This window comes from Ptychodera flava, chromosome 2, assembly GCF_041260155.1.
Source record: "Ptychodera flava strain L36383 chromosome 2, AS_Pfla_20210202, whole genome shotgun sequence".
Classification (NCBI taxonomy): Eukaryota; Metazoa; Hemichordata; class Enteropneusta; family Ptychoderidae; genus Ptychodera; species Ptychodera flava.
In genome coordinates this window covers 50414378-50429231 of record NC_091929.1, presented here as the reverse complement: position 1 = coordinate 50429231, position 14854 = coordinate 50414378, and the positions used below count along the sequence as shown (strand labels likewise).

The 14854-nt window shown below is 37.8% G+C and overlaps 1 long non-coding RNA gene across 6 annotated transcripts in view; it reads right to left on the bottom strand.

Annotated features, from left to right (window-relative positions):
* The window catches only part of LOC139123281 (uncharacterized), a 417909-nt gene that overhangs the window by 223131 nt on the left and 179924 nt on the right, over window positions 1-14854 (bottom strand). Inside the window, exon 2 of one of the 6 annotated variants that reach the window (XR_011549630.1) lies at window positions 8991-9103. The exons of the other annotated variants lie outside the window; for them this stretch is intronic. This is a non-coding gene — a long non-coding RNA (uncharacterized lncRNA). The remainder of the gene's footprint in view (window positions 1-8990; window positions 9104-14854) is intronic. 6 annotated transcript variants of the gene reach the window in all.

Below are 14854 nucleotides of genomic sequence, written 5' to 3'. Positions count from 1 at the left end.
AAATAAATAAGAAATATGCATAAAACCAGCATCCATCCAATCAGTGAAAATAGCGTCAATGATGACACTGTTGCTCCTCAGTACATTTAGCCGCAGGGATGCAAGGAGAGAGGTTTTGGGAATGTTGCTGAGAAAGATGTAAAGAAAGAGTTGAAATGTGAAACTGTAATAAAACCTATGGTTTTTTTAGCAGTGAGCGTCCAGCTTGGTAAACATGCCATCTTGTACATGAAGGCAAAAAACATAATTTTCACATGTCTACCAAACTTGGAATTTCCATAGATCAACATAGATCATCCCAATTGATTTATCTGCAAGATTTTGTATGTTCCTTGCTAAAAATTCTGACCCGATTGAATTATAACAGGAAAACATGCACACATGATTGGACAGTGTGGACTGTGTATTGCATGCACTACATCTGCTGTGATGATGGAATGCCAGACGACCACACTGCATCAAAGAACTGTAGTTTAAAACGAAAATGTAATTCTAAACAAACTTTCTACATGTCATTGTTAGCCTTGATATTCTTTGGATATTGAATGGACACATAATTAAAGACGTCAATTTAGCTTGTCACTGACAGTGAATTGATTTTTTGCAGAAACTTGATTGGTCTAGCCAAATTTTGGCAGATTTGTCATTCTGATGCAAAATTATTTGTGAACTTACTAAGCATTGTTAATCTATATGCACTGCTGCTGTAGTGTAATTAAAAAAAGGAAAGGTCATGCAGGGGAAAGGTAATTAGATAGTCTTAAATGTAGTGTGAAGTTTAACTTTACTGCAAAATGTGCCTTTGCGGGGTAACCAAAATAGGGCCGGTAAAATATGAAAATTAGCCATGTTCGGAAAAATCTACTCAAGAACACTGACGTTTAAAAAGTGCAACCAAAGCATATCAACAAAGAAAAACAATTTTTCAACAAGTTTCAAATATAAATATGGTAAACTTACTTCCCCGATCACTGTAATTTTGACCAAATATGTCCCTTTTTACAACTAATGACATTCACTTTGGGTGATAAAATATGAAAAGTTACAAATGTAAATACGCAAAGTCTGAGCAAGTATTTTACAGCGTCAAACCATCTTTTCTGGGTTTTTATCTCTAGAAAACCCTTTGTTATGAGTACCCATCAACATTCAGCAACAAAATTACTCTAAATGATATAAAAATGTGATAGAAAAACCAAAATATATACACGTATGCGTATATATGCTGAGAGCATGCATGCCACGGCATGTACCTATATACTGGAATGTACTTTTGTTAGTTTACCACTGGCTATGAAAATTTAAGAAATTTTTGAAATGTTTATAAAGTTGATAGCAAAATTTTCATGAAGAAATATCTACTTTGGAAAAAATAACCTACACCAAGTGTTTCCATGGCAACGACTGTATTAATTAAATTGTCAGTTATCAACAAATTCCTTTTGTATGCCAATACAGCTCATCTCAGAAACGGACATACTTATATACACACAAGATTTGACAACACCCTGACAATAAATAATCTGAATCAACAGCACTGATTAATATTTACAAATTATTCTATGTGAAGTAATTCTTCAATTGCAGATACTATGACAGAAGAGTTCAGCACTGCCAAGATATGAGTATAGCACACTGAATTTTGAACCAGAGTTATGGAAATGACTGAATGTGTCACAATAAGTTCTTTTATTAAATAAATCATGTTTCATTTTTTTTCTAAGATTGTAGAGACTAAGGGTTAAGGATATTAGTGACTTTAAACCAGGAAAAAATACCAATAAGTGGAATGGATCAAAAGAAATCAACTTATTTATTTCTTTACATATTACAAAAACAAAACAGAAATTACACATAATTCTAATTTAAGTAATTTAAGGCTAGTTTTACAAGCTTACTTGTCAATGTTTGATGATGGAAAGAAACACAAAATATAACTAACTTAAACAATAATTATAAAACACCACGAATAAACATCAACAGCAACAAAATTCCAAGCATAACATTACACAATGATTCAGAATGTTCATTTGCAAAGTTCACTCAAAATGTACTTTAAAAACGATAGTATTTTGACAGCTGTACCACGGCTACAATACTAAAAGTCTGTTGAAAAAGACTACTAAATATCCTTGTTTTTCAGGTCAACAAGTGATTGTATCAAAAACATGTGTCATGAAACGGTAAAACAACAACTGATAAATAAGTAACTTTTCTCAAGAGTAACTTGAAACGCCTCGCCTGAAAGAAAATTTCATACCGTTGAACAGAAACTGACTGCGTATTCGAGCGCCACATAGCCACATAATGATAGGTCGGGGAACGTACTCGTCCAAAACATTGATCGTTCACTTTATAGCTGCATGATTCAGCTTGCCAAAATATTTTTATTTTGTAGATAAATAATTGAATTTGAATTTCTTATTTATTTATTCCGTTTGTTAATGAAAAGTCATTTTAATGTTTTTAGATGCTTTAAAATTTCAAAACCTGCTCAAAAAGCGACTATTTGGCCAAAATTCAAACGAAAACACTAAAACCAAGCTCGATCATGGCTATCTCTGTATGAATTACGCTCAATCTCTACTCTCGCCGATGCACGATTTTTGCATCGAAATTTTTACTCATTTCGTTGGTATGACTTTGAAACTCGAGGAAGCGATTGAGAAGAAAGGGTTACCTTGAATTATTGAGGTATTTGCTGATAATTTGCCAAATTAAATGAGAAAAAACAATACAAAAATTTCTACAAGCTTACACACTGAGTGTTTTAGAGTCATCGAGGCCTTTCATGTTCGTGGGTACAACATGTGATTAATTTACAGACGGAGGTTTCTTGCATGGTCGCGCCGATGAAATGGGAAGCTGCAATTTTCGTTCGTAATTTTACTAACTGGCATTAAAAAAATCGTAAATCCATTCAAACTTCGCATTTTTTGACATATTTGAAACCCATGAGGAACGAAAGTCAATCTCCCCTGCACAATAAAAAGGAGATCGGAACGACATACATGTCAGACAAAGATCACAAACCCAAACGCACGCAACATGTCCGTCCACCAAACTCGTAATTTACACTGACAGGACAAAAACAATTTGATCGAGGATGGAAGTTCTAACGTCAATGCATCATTGTCTATCGCATTTTCATGTAAGCCAATACACTCACACCTACGCTTTTAGTTCAATTATAATGTCAATTCATGTCAGAAAACAATAGCAAGAGACTCTTTTTGGAACTGTCTTTTCGACAAAATGAGCATTACTGTTTCTGCAACACTTTTCAACTTAAATGACCTTGACTTCATTGGTAATATTTTAGGAGATAGTATTTACATGATTAACTACCAGGAGTCTGGTGAACAAGCAACTCTTCAAGAAATTGTGCTGGACTTTGTGCAAATGTGCCTTGAGAACTGAACTTAGTTCCGTGTATTGCTTTCTGTCAGAAGCTTACTTGTATAATTTAGTGTTTTTTGAGTAACTTTTTTCCCTTACTACCTCTGTAATTTAATGTGTTGATGTAACTCTTCTCATGTTTTGAGGAGGAATAAAGGAACAACAACAACAACAACAACAAAAACAACAACAACTGTGACATGGTGGGTGATAAGGTTTGGATATTCGTCAAACAGGAACACGATATTCACCCTGTCGAACCTCTAAAATAAGAAAAATTCAATCAACAGCAACAGGAAGATGCTGGTACGTACCTCCACACTAACCAATGTCGATAACGTTGCTAATACCATTTCTACATTCCTTAATATAATTGGCATAAAGTATCTAAATTTAAGTAACACTCAATCGGTTATGAGACGTCTTACACGGTAAGCTAACAAAGCTCCTGTGCTAAGCCATTAATATATGCTGCCTGCTGAGCATTTGATTGTATACAAATTATTTATCCTTGAAATAAGTTACGAGGGAACCAACGGTGAAATTTCGACCCTTTGAAGACACACACAATCCGTCGATCAACGTCGATGCTCCTATTGCAGTATGAGTTTCTGTAGCTATTTTATGACGATAGCTGCCAGGGGAACAAAAGTCATCGATGAAGAGGCAGGAAAATTGCCTTTGGGAGAGTCTGAATATAGTGTAAGCAGTAACAAGCGCGCAAAATTGATGCCTTCAGCGCAGCTGTCAACAAAGTGCAGGTATGACAGATACTGTAATATGATGAAGACAAACCACAATATGTTGGTTGATTTTAAGCTCTTCCAAGGCAAGGTACATCTGTTCGAGAAAAAACTGAGTGCTAAATACAACTCGGAGAATTACAATCGGGCTGGCAAAAAAGAATTGTTCCTGAATCATTTCTCATACGCCAGTTGGAAGAAGTTGGCATTGTATGGGCAAAAGCAACACTCGCCTGTTGATTGTTCTGCATTTCAAACAACAGATGTTGACAAGCATATTTAATAAGTACAGCAACAAGCATGCAAGATCACCCTTTCTTGAGGCAAGTAGTGAGAATTAGTTGTTATTTGTGATGAATGTTTTACACCATTTTATTCGAAAATAACTACAGGGAGGGAAGGAAAAATTCCCCTCGCTGTAGCTAAAAATGGCATATGCGTAAGCCGTTCCGATAGGGGATTACCCAGTGAGTCATAGCTAGCGCATTGCGCAAGTCTGAGTGACCTATATATGACTCAGTGGGGAATTCCCCATTACAACAGCATTCTATTATCAGGATTGAAGGGAGACCATTTGTTCGATAGATTCTGACTGTGATGTAAGTATAAAATTCTGCTCTTCCGTTCCGACAGGGGAACGTCTTCTGGATGTAAGTATATAGATGTGAATTCACGTCTTCTGGCTGTGTTGTAAGTATATAGATGTGAATTTTCACTTATGTTAGTATTTTTCCTACGGAGCCGCATTAACACTTATGTTAGTATTTTCCCCTATGGAGTCCCTACGGAACGCTGTTGCACAATACCGTTCCGGTAGGGCTTTCCCATTCTGGTAGGGCTTTTGCAATACTGCTTTTGCAATACCTTCGGAACGAGTGTTGCTTAGCAGCCGATGATGTCATGACAGAGGTCTGAAATTCTACAGTTTTCATGAAAAATTTCTACGGAGTTTTTTCGAGTCCCTTCAGAGACAATTTTCATTTCCATTAAAATAGTATAGACTTTAATCTACTATTCTCAATGGAGACCATTGCATCACTGATAACATAAACATGAGCAAATATATTATCATCGCGAGCGTCGACACCCTTCACTGATGTATCCATTTTTATTATTTCAAGTTGTATACCATCTTTTGTGTTAATTACTTTTAAACCATTTCCATGAAATTCAATATCTTTAAAGCTACGCAGATCAATAAACAGACAGAATTTGTTCTTCAAATAATCGACTTCATCTATATCAATTTCACACCAATCATTATCTTCAGCAAAATACCGTCGTGCTTCGGACCAAAATTGTCTTGGTAACATCTTCTGAGCGTATATTTAGTTCGCAATACCCTCAATCATTACAGACACAGATTCAATGGATGGATTAAAGAAAAGTTCGCTATTCAGTTCTGACTGATTCTGATTTTTAGTGAAGAGTATCACGATACCTCTCATGCTATGTCGTGGTACATTAATATTTTCATTGATAACCGTTGTTGATTCTTTGAATGGGATTGTTCTAAAATAATGTAAATGCTCGTAAAGATAACTTTTACCGTTGTTGTAATAACCAGCAGTTGTCATCGCGAGGGTGGGATCAGTGATTGTTTCATATATCATTTGAATGTTTTTTAATTTATAATTGGGTGTAGTAGTATGATTACTAACAAGTAATTGGGAGGCGGGTGCCAATGTGATTTTCCCATTCGATATGACTCCCTAACGCTGATGGATATGCAACCCCATGACCCTTTTATGAGGGATGAGTCACACGAATAGCATATTATGTTTTATATGTGTCAAAAGGTAAAAGATCGTCCATGACAGTGGCATCTGCATTGCCGCGCCATTTCTCATTTTCTTAGATTTTCGTTCTGAATTCCGTACAGTGTCATGTTCGTTCTCTCCTTTTTATGTTTGAAGAGATCGCGATAACATTCAATAAGGTTATATTTATTCAAATTGAGAAGTACCTGCCCCTCAAATGTGAGAACCATACGCTCGATTATATTTTTTGCAACATTTTGAACTACTCGGTTATCTTCATGTCCCGTTACTTCGAGATCAAAAACCAGGTCAAAAGTATCTGGAACTAGTACTACTCCGCTTTCTAACTTTGGACACCGTATGATAAGTGTCTGGCCTGGATCTGCCTCACTTGGATTATGAGCAACCACATGATGAGTTCTTTCTGACTTCGTTCCCTGCGGTATTCGGTTGCTGAAATTCGGTAATAATGATCTATCGTATCCCATTTTCGTGTAATGTATATAGTAGCGTAGAAGAAAAAAATTACAGTTAAAAAGAAAATAAATCACATCTTTTCACTTCGTGTATTGTATATAGTAACTCAGAAGAAAAAATTCAAAAATAAATCACATCTTTACATAAATATTTCCATCTGACTGAAAGATAAATCGATTACTTGTGTCGCGAATCAATCGAAGAACCCAATATTCTTGTAAATGTTGGACCTCCAGGTCATCATCAACCTCCTGAAAGACGTTTATGAATTCTAGTCGCTTAAAGAAGTTAGTCTTTTGACATTCCTTAATGAAAGCTAATATGTTATATAGATTATCATCTTTGAGTCGGACACCTGGATTTGCTCGAAGGATATGTCGATTTACTCGTCGGAGTTTGCACCATTCCAATTCGACAGAGAAACCAAACAGGTCTTTATTTTTAGAAAGAAACTTTGCAATATTCTTTTCACCAAACATGCGGGGTCATATATCAATACATAATTTTATTTATTATGATTAATGTTAAACCTGTTAAAAATATCCATAGCTGTTCTCGCACAAATCCGACCACCGATCCTGCTGTTTTTAATAGAAAACTAACGAGGGAACTGATTAAACCTGGTATTGCAGCAGCACTTTTTGCGGCCAAGGTTTTTAACCATTCGAAAAATTGCTTTACAATTTTGTTTCACTTTTGTATATACTTTAGGCGGACACGAACCATTGTTTGCTCCAGAGCCGCCAGTTCCTGCTGACCGTCCTCCTTTAGTCACAGCCAAGGCAATTGTTGATATTGTCATTCCAAGGGCAGTCAGTATTGCAGCGATTGTAATACCATGTCGTTTAAATAATTCTGTCAGCTTCAGCCTCAGTGACAATTCTGGATCGGAAATTACATCACAAAGAGACCTAGTCGTAGCCAGACTTTCACGTGCCTCACTGATCTTATCAGTTCATGTTCAATTCGATCAACAATTTTAGCTTCTCTTGTTATGAGTTCAGCTAGTAGTTTTTCGGCTTTTTCTTTTGCTTGGATGTGTGTTTCAGGAATTTCCTTTAACTGATTTCAACTTTTTTTTCTCTAGCCTTATTTTAACTTTTTCATTGTTAAGCTCGCCAAGACGCATATTCGCAATCCTTAATTCATCATTAATAGCTCTATATTCGGGGTTTAGATTGTTTTTTTATTTTATTTTCGATAGTATGTATTTCATCGCCAGTATCGCTAAAATTTTCTCGTAAATATGTTATTCTATCTCTGAGTCGTCCAATGTCGTATGGTTTCAGTCTATCGGCCTGCCTTCTCAATAACATTTTCACTTCATCATTAGTCAATTGTGATACAAAATCTGGAGGTATTTTACCTTTATTGAGGAGAGCATTAAATACCTCTTTCCTTTATTTGATGTCAGCCTGGCGTCTCGATAATACAGCTCTCCATTCCTAATACTAGCATTCTCATGCATTAATATTCGTTTATGCTCATCAGTAATCATATTAATATCTAAGTATTGGTCCGCCATTTGTTTTGTAATTTCTACTCTCTGTCCAGTCAAACGATCCACCTGCGGGCTATCCAGTAAAGGATCGGCTTCTGCAAAGGCATTATCGTCGAAAAAAGATGTTTCAGCAGTAGCAGCATCATCATCATTCAAATTTGCATCATCGAAATCCTGGAGTGGTATATCTTCTCCTCCTTTTGCCATATTGTCTCTCTATATTACTACAATTATTTTTTATCATCCCTTACATATACAGTAAAAAAAATGCACGTCTCAGTTGTTGAAAGCGTTGAACAGTTAGCTGACTATATCGAAAGAACTAGTGCTGCATATCGCCACAGTTATAAATTAATGGGTCGAATTGATATGGCTCTTAATGTGACCAAGGGAATTCTTGTAAGTTCAGCTGTAATAGCGGCAATTCCGACAGTTCCAGTTCTTTTAGCTTTAACTCCTATACCAGGTGTTATTATTGATGTAATACAAGGAAAAACAGGAGTATCAAAAAGGTGAGAGAAATATAAACATTATTACGTTCAATATAAACAGCTGCTTACACAAATACAAGAAAAAGGTGCATCTATAAAGAAAGTAGAGGATAAAGATACCCTTTCGGAACGCACCTCAGAACTTATTGAAAACATATTTCATCAGGCACTAGAAATACAAAAACAAGAAGGATTTAGTCTGCCGCTCGAGCGTTACATGCGATATTACGGACTAAATGGATATGAAAGTTAACTCCGTTAGGAACTCCGTCCTATCGGCCATGTTTCTGCCAGCCATTCGCCTGTGTCTGGATTGTATAACTGTACACGTTTGACATCATTTGGCGCCATCATGATTTTACTACGCTTTTCACTACGAATTTCACCAGTTTTTTTTCCGTACAAACTGTACAAATTGTGCCCGCTCGGGCTCCTTCCCAGTTTCAAACAGATCCTTATAGTCTTCAAAGTTCAAATGTTTTCTAACACAAACATCTTTTATCCCTTTATTTTTTTTCGTCTCCGAAGTTGGAGTCCGAAAAGCATACACTTTCGAGCGTATGCCGACAAAATCAAGAATAGGTTCACCATTCAACTCATCTTTAAATTTACCTATCACCTTTTTATTAATCTTTGGAACTCCCATCACGTCTTTCATACCACTAGTATCATATATAGACTTCTCACCATTCTGTTCTACATCTTCTCGGACTATATCATTGAAAGTTGTGTCTGCAGAAGAAAGAGGCACACTGTAAATAAAACTATCAGTATCTATGTAGGCTAATCGTATTCCAGGGAACCGTTTTTGAAAGTAATTGTAATGCGTCTCATACATAAGCAGCTTAGAAAGTTCAAGCACTGCCGCACCAATGAAAACTGGCTTTTTATATTCATATTTATCCCTTTTCAGTTCCAGTAGGGCACTGTCGCAGGAATCGCCATCCTCTTCAGTAGTTATGAGAGTTCTTCTGAATCTTTTTACGACCACTATCGGTACTACTGTGACCCATCACAAATTTAAAGTCTCTGTACTTTCGAACGTCTTCTATTGTCTTGCCGAACATTGCATTATTCATAAGCTTATAGAATTTTTTTTCAAAATCTGTTTTTCCCTTTGTCCTCATTTTAGTGTTAAAGTCAATATATTGTTTGAGACACGGAGCCTAATCAAATGCGAGCGCGATGTATTTCTTTCAGCTGTATTACCATCTCAAGATATAATTCGAGTAACCTGTAATGTACGACGGAACTCTTTCTGTCCTCTAGACTTGTAATTAGTCGACTGCCCTGCCTCGGAAATTCATAGTGATGCGGAGCTAGAGGTAGATCGGAATGTTCTTCATGTAATTTGGTAGGGTATTCTAAGTCTACTTCTAGAAAACTTGGCGGAAATCTGTCGCCAGGGCCCCAATCCAAGCCTGCTCCACCTTTCTGAGCAGACCATTCTAACCATTCTTCCATTGTCATCCAATGAAGTCCCCCCATTGGCATTGGTTGACTCATTGCCCATCCATAGAGGTTATTAGCATCGAGATATTTTATTTCGGACAATGGTTTCTCCAGATCGTAATTCCCTCTTATCTCTTCTGTCGCGTAAGCTGGATGATTTGTCTGTAAGTAATGAATATTACACTGACTGATACCACCTCGAATTCCCCTCTGAATGAAATTCATCTGCTCAGCATCTTGAATGAGCTTAAACTTATTACCTGTGTAAAGTAACATAGCATCCCATGTCAAGCCGGGCGCTGACATATAGTGAGCTGGGTCTAACTTATATGCTTCTAAACATGTGTCACGGAAATTTTCGAATATATTCGCAAGAAGGAGAACGTCGGTCTCACAATAGAATTCCATATAATCACAAATCGTCCGACATCCAACTTCGTCCCATACTCGCAATGCATGTTCGTGATCGGACTCCGAAATCCCCTCTTCCGTTAATTCGCTATGAAATTGGTGTCTTGGTGGGAGCTCCTCTTCTTCCAGTCTGTCAACCGAGTCTAAATATTCATACGGGAAGAAACCCTTTGCCCCCTGAATGTGCGGGTACGAAAGTGGTATCACCCATCCATCCTCAGGCACAGTCTTTGCCAACTTCGCGAGCGACCCAGACATCAACTGAGCACTGTCCATAAACTTTATATAAAAGAAACGTTTCTTTGTCTCCCTCTCTCCACCAACAACAATTGAGGCACTAAAGATAAATTTTTTCTTAAGACACATAATTCCACCATTGCCCATCTTAGCTATGATTTCGGGCTCTAGGCCACCTTCTGGTGTCGGTATCGATTTCATGTAACTTATTCAAAATAAAAGAACCCTCGTACCTCTTTAGGCACAGGTCGATTAGGCATTATATCTGTGATGATTTTTCCTATTATTATCATAACAAATTATTATGAATATTGATAAATTATTAATATGAATGTTACAGAATATTAAAACCTTTTTACAAACAATGTCGTCTACTTTGTGTAAATGCCGTCTGGGAACTCCATAGTTGTGATAATTATGATTATTAATAAATTACAATTATGATTAATGAAATTATATATTACACATTGTAATCTGCTTATGTGAACAACCCTCTGGAAACCCTTATATAGTTTCACAATCTATGCCAAAATATACAAATGACACCGTTGCCCAGGTTCAGTCTACGACGAGAGTCACCTTTGCCCGGGTTCAGTCTGCGGCAAGAGTCACCATTGCCCAGGTTCAGTCTATGGCGAGAGTTACTACACAGTGCATATAATGAGAAGGTAGCAGCTCCACTCGACAGTAAACTGACATACCATGAATTACCTCCGTTTTCTTCACTTCTGCATGTTGATTCTCAAAATTTCTCCCGGTGTTGGCAAGTCCATCAATCAACCATCAAATCAACCAGTTTGGACCACTCAGAAGGAGAATTTGTGAAGCGAGAAGGTATATATCGCCAAAAAATGATGCTGTCTTCACGCAATCAACAGCATCCGGGATCTTTTTGGGCCGTTTGCGAAATTTGAATGCAGCCGCCAAGCGGGGCGAGGGTGGAGCCATGATTTAACCTTATTAGATATGCTGACATAATAGATCGTACGGCCAATGAACGCTCGTAACCTTTTTTACTCATGAAAATTACACTTACATTGTACGATTACTTCATGGTCTGTCCAAGGATGAAGGTGCCTCCACGGTCCAAGCTATGTATGTGTGGTCACAAACGGATGACGGGTTGCAGATGCGTTTGTTTATGATAGATACCCGGTTGACCTTGTAAAATATGTCAAGTAGTGCAAGTTCAGCGACTTGGCGAGGAGACCTCAAAACAGCATACGTACGTACAAACACACAGTCACCTTCCAATTGAACTTGTGATTTTCAGAGGTTTACAACAAAAATATAGGCAGCGTTGACTCTTTTTGTTTTGCCGCCCAACAAAATAAATGCAGTCATTGACGTGTTTTACAGACAAAGCACAGACAATGTACCTTGAAATCGATATCTTTTTTATTGAAATTGCGTACGCGTGCTGGCGTTACCAGGACCTCTTACTTTTTATGAATATGTTAGACAAATATATCCATGTCTTGCAAAAAATCTTGAGAAAAAGTTAAATTTTAATAATATTATCAATAGCTTTACAGAGCTTCCGTTTACGCAAAATTCTGCGTATTTCAAGCATATTACTTTAAAGTACGCAAAGTAAAATGACGTCTGCGTAACCTGATACGCATTGAAAAGCACAGTCTCTGTAACATTGACATTAGCACATGTAGTTTCCTCCAATATGAAGTTTATCCAGGACCAAAAATAAATTGTTTGCTGATAAAAATGTTCATAATTTTGCAATATTTTGTCCTACATCCTGTCAATCACGTTTTCCTTCAAGTCTGTACCAATAAAAATGTAACAAGTTCAATAGAGTTCGTCGTTATTTCAAAAAATGTTCTTTTTGCGCTGCGCCCGATGCATACTTGTAAACCCTGAAGATCTCCGAGTCGAATATCAACAATTTAAGCCAATGCTACCGGACTTAGAAATAAAAGTTTTATGCCGGTCTGCAAACTTATTCAAGAGTATTGAAAACTGGCCATAATTGCAGCCGTGATTCAAGTCTCATATGTTCCGTGTGAGCGCGCAGGTTCATTACCCGAAATATGATTACAACATCGAAACGTAGTTGTCTGAGTGACGATGCCATAAATGAGCTGATGGTGATAACCATGGAAGGCCCGAGACTTAGTGCATTTGACTTCAGAGCAGCGACGATAGTCCAGGCAGCAAAGGCAATAGTAGGAAGTTGTAGTCTAAATAATTGAAAAAAAAACAATTTGCGAACAGCCTTACGCAGATTTGAAAATCCTAACGAAAGCTCTGCAGTTTTATCACACTCAGAAACTGAAGCGAGGACTTTCTGTGTTTTGGAAAAACAATTGACGCTAAACACGGGTCTATGAAAAAAAAACACACTAAAATTTTGAAAACAGAATGGGCAAGAAAATGTCAGCAAGTTTGTAAGCCTGGAAGTGTTAGTCGTGTTCCTTGCTATTCAAGGTGTTTGTGGGTACGATGTGCACATGGCTGAGGTTCTTCGGGAATAAGTGGAAAGCTAGCTGTGATATCGCAGCGGTATACGGTAACCTTACAAGGGCCACCGCTACGGTGCAATATCACAGCTAGTGGAAACCATTCATCGCTACGGATTAGTCGTTGATGTGTTTGGTGGAGGAGAGGCAGAGGAGTCGGTGATAGTCGATAACGGTGTGATCACTGTCGTCGGAATTTCATCTGGACGTTTGTAATGGACGTACGGTGATGACGGTGTTCATCGCATAATATGGATAAGGCACAGTCACTGGTGGTCTATTCAGCTCCTGGACTATTTGCCCCGTAGACGTGTGTACACAAGGTTTTTCTCGCTTATGTACACACGTCTATGGGGCGAATTGTCCCAGAGCTGAATAGATCATGAGTGACTGTGGATAAGATGTATACTATAATTCTGGCAAACACGATCGCAGCAATCTATATTGAGCTGCCTGCTGCGGTGTTTGTTCAGTTCATGCTGTCCCCGTTTCGCTGTAGCTACCACCTCCATTGATCGCATACCTAGCAAGCTGCTTTGGAGCAACCTTACAACTGCTGAAGTTCGAAAAATACATCGTCCCAAAAGAGAAATGAAACTCATTCACGTTTTGATGTTGATCAGATACATGTACATTCAGGTCAACTGATGAGAGGCCTTATCCAGGGTCATGAGCGTTCAATTATGTCAGCATATCTAATAACGTTAAATCATGGCTCCGCCCTCGGCCCGCTTGGCGGCTGCATTCAAATTTTGCAAATGGCCCAAAAAGATCCCGGTTGCGATCGGTTGCGATCCGGTTGCGTGAAGACAGCATCATTTTTTGGCGATATATACCTCCTCGCAGGCCCAAACTTCACAAATTCTCCTTCTGAGTGGTCAAAACTGGGTTGATTTGATGGCTGATCGATGGACTTGCCAAACCGGGAGAAATTTGAGAATCAACATGCAGAAGTGAAGAAAACAGAGGTAATTCATGGGTATGTCAGTTTACTGTCGAGTGGAGCTGGCTACCTTCTCATATTATGCACTGTGTAGTAACTCTCGCCATAGACTGAACCTGGGCAATGGTGACTCTCGCCGCAGACTGAACCTGGGCAAAGGTGACTCTCGCCGTAGACTGAACCTGTGCAACGGTGTCACTTGTATATTTTGGCATAGATTGTGAAACTATATAGGGGTTTTCAGAGGGTTGTTCACATAAGCAGATTACAATGTGTAATATATAATTCATTAATCATAATTGTAATTTATTAATAATCTTAATTATCACAACTATGGAGTTTCCAGATGGCATTTACACAAAGTAGACGACATTGTTTGTAAAAGGGTTTAATATTCTGTAACATTCATATTAATAATTTATTAATATTCATAATAATTGTTATGATAATTATAGGAAAAATAATCACAGATATAATGCATAATCGACTGTGCTTGAGGTTGTAAAAGTAGATAGGAATGGTTCTCGACGGGCGGCACCCTTCACAATAAAAGTATCATTATCGTTCACTATTCAGTATGTGGCAGAATCTCCACATGCAATACAGTCTGGATCGTTGTAATTAGAAGGATCTTTCATTAGTTTTATTTTCCAATAATACGATTTGAATAATTCTCAGCCCTTTTTTCATATCCTTTAAAAATTATGTAACACAGGAGAGGCCCGTGAATGTTCTTTTACTAAAAACTTTCGGCGGGTTGCCTGGCCATCGTTCAATCATAACATACGAAAGACAAATTGGAATGTGCAGGCCGGTACCCCGCTCAATAATTGCCTCAGTATCTGCATACACGACATAGGGCAGGGCACCTTCTTCTGATGTCCTTCGAATTGACACACTCCTTAGGAAAAACTGGCTGAGCAGTGTCTGTTCCACAGTATACCTGATGTATTTCTAATTCTT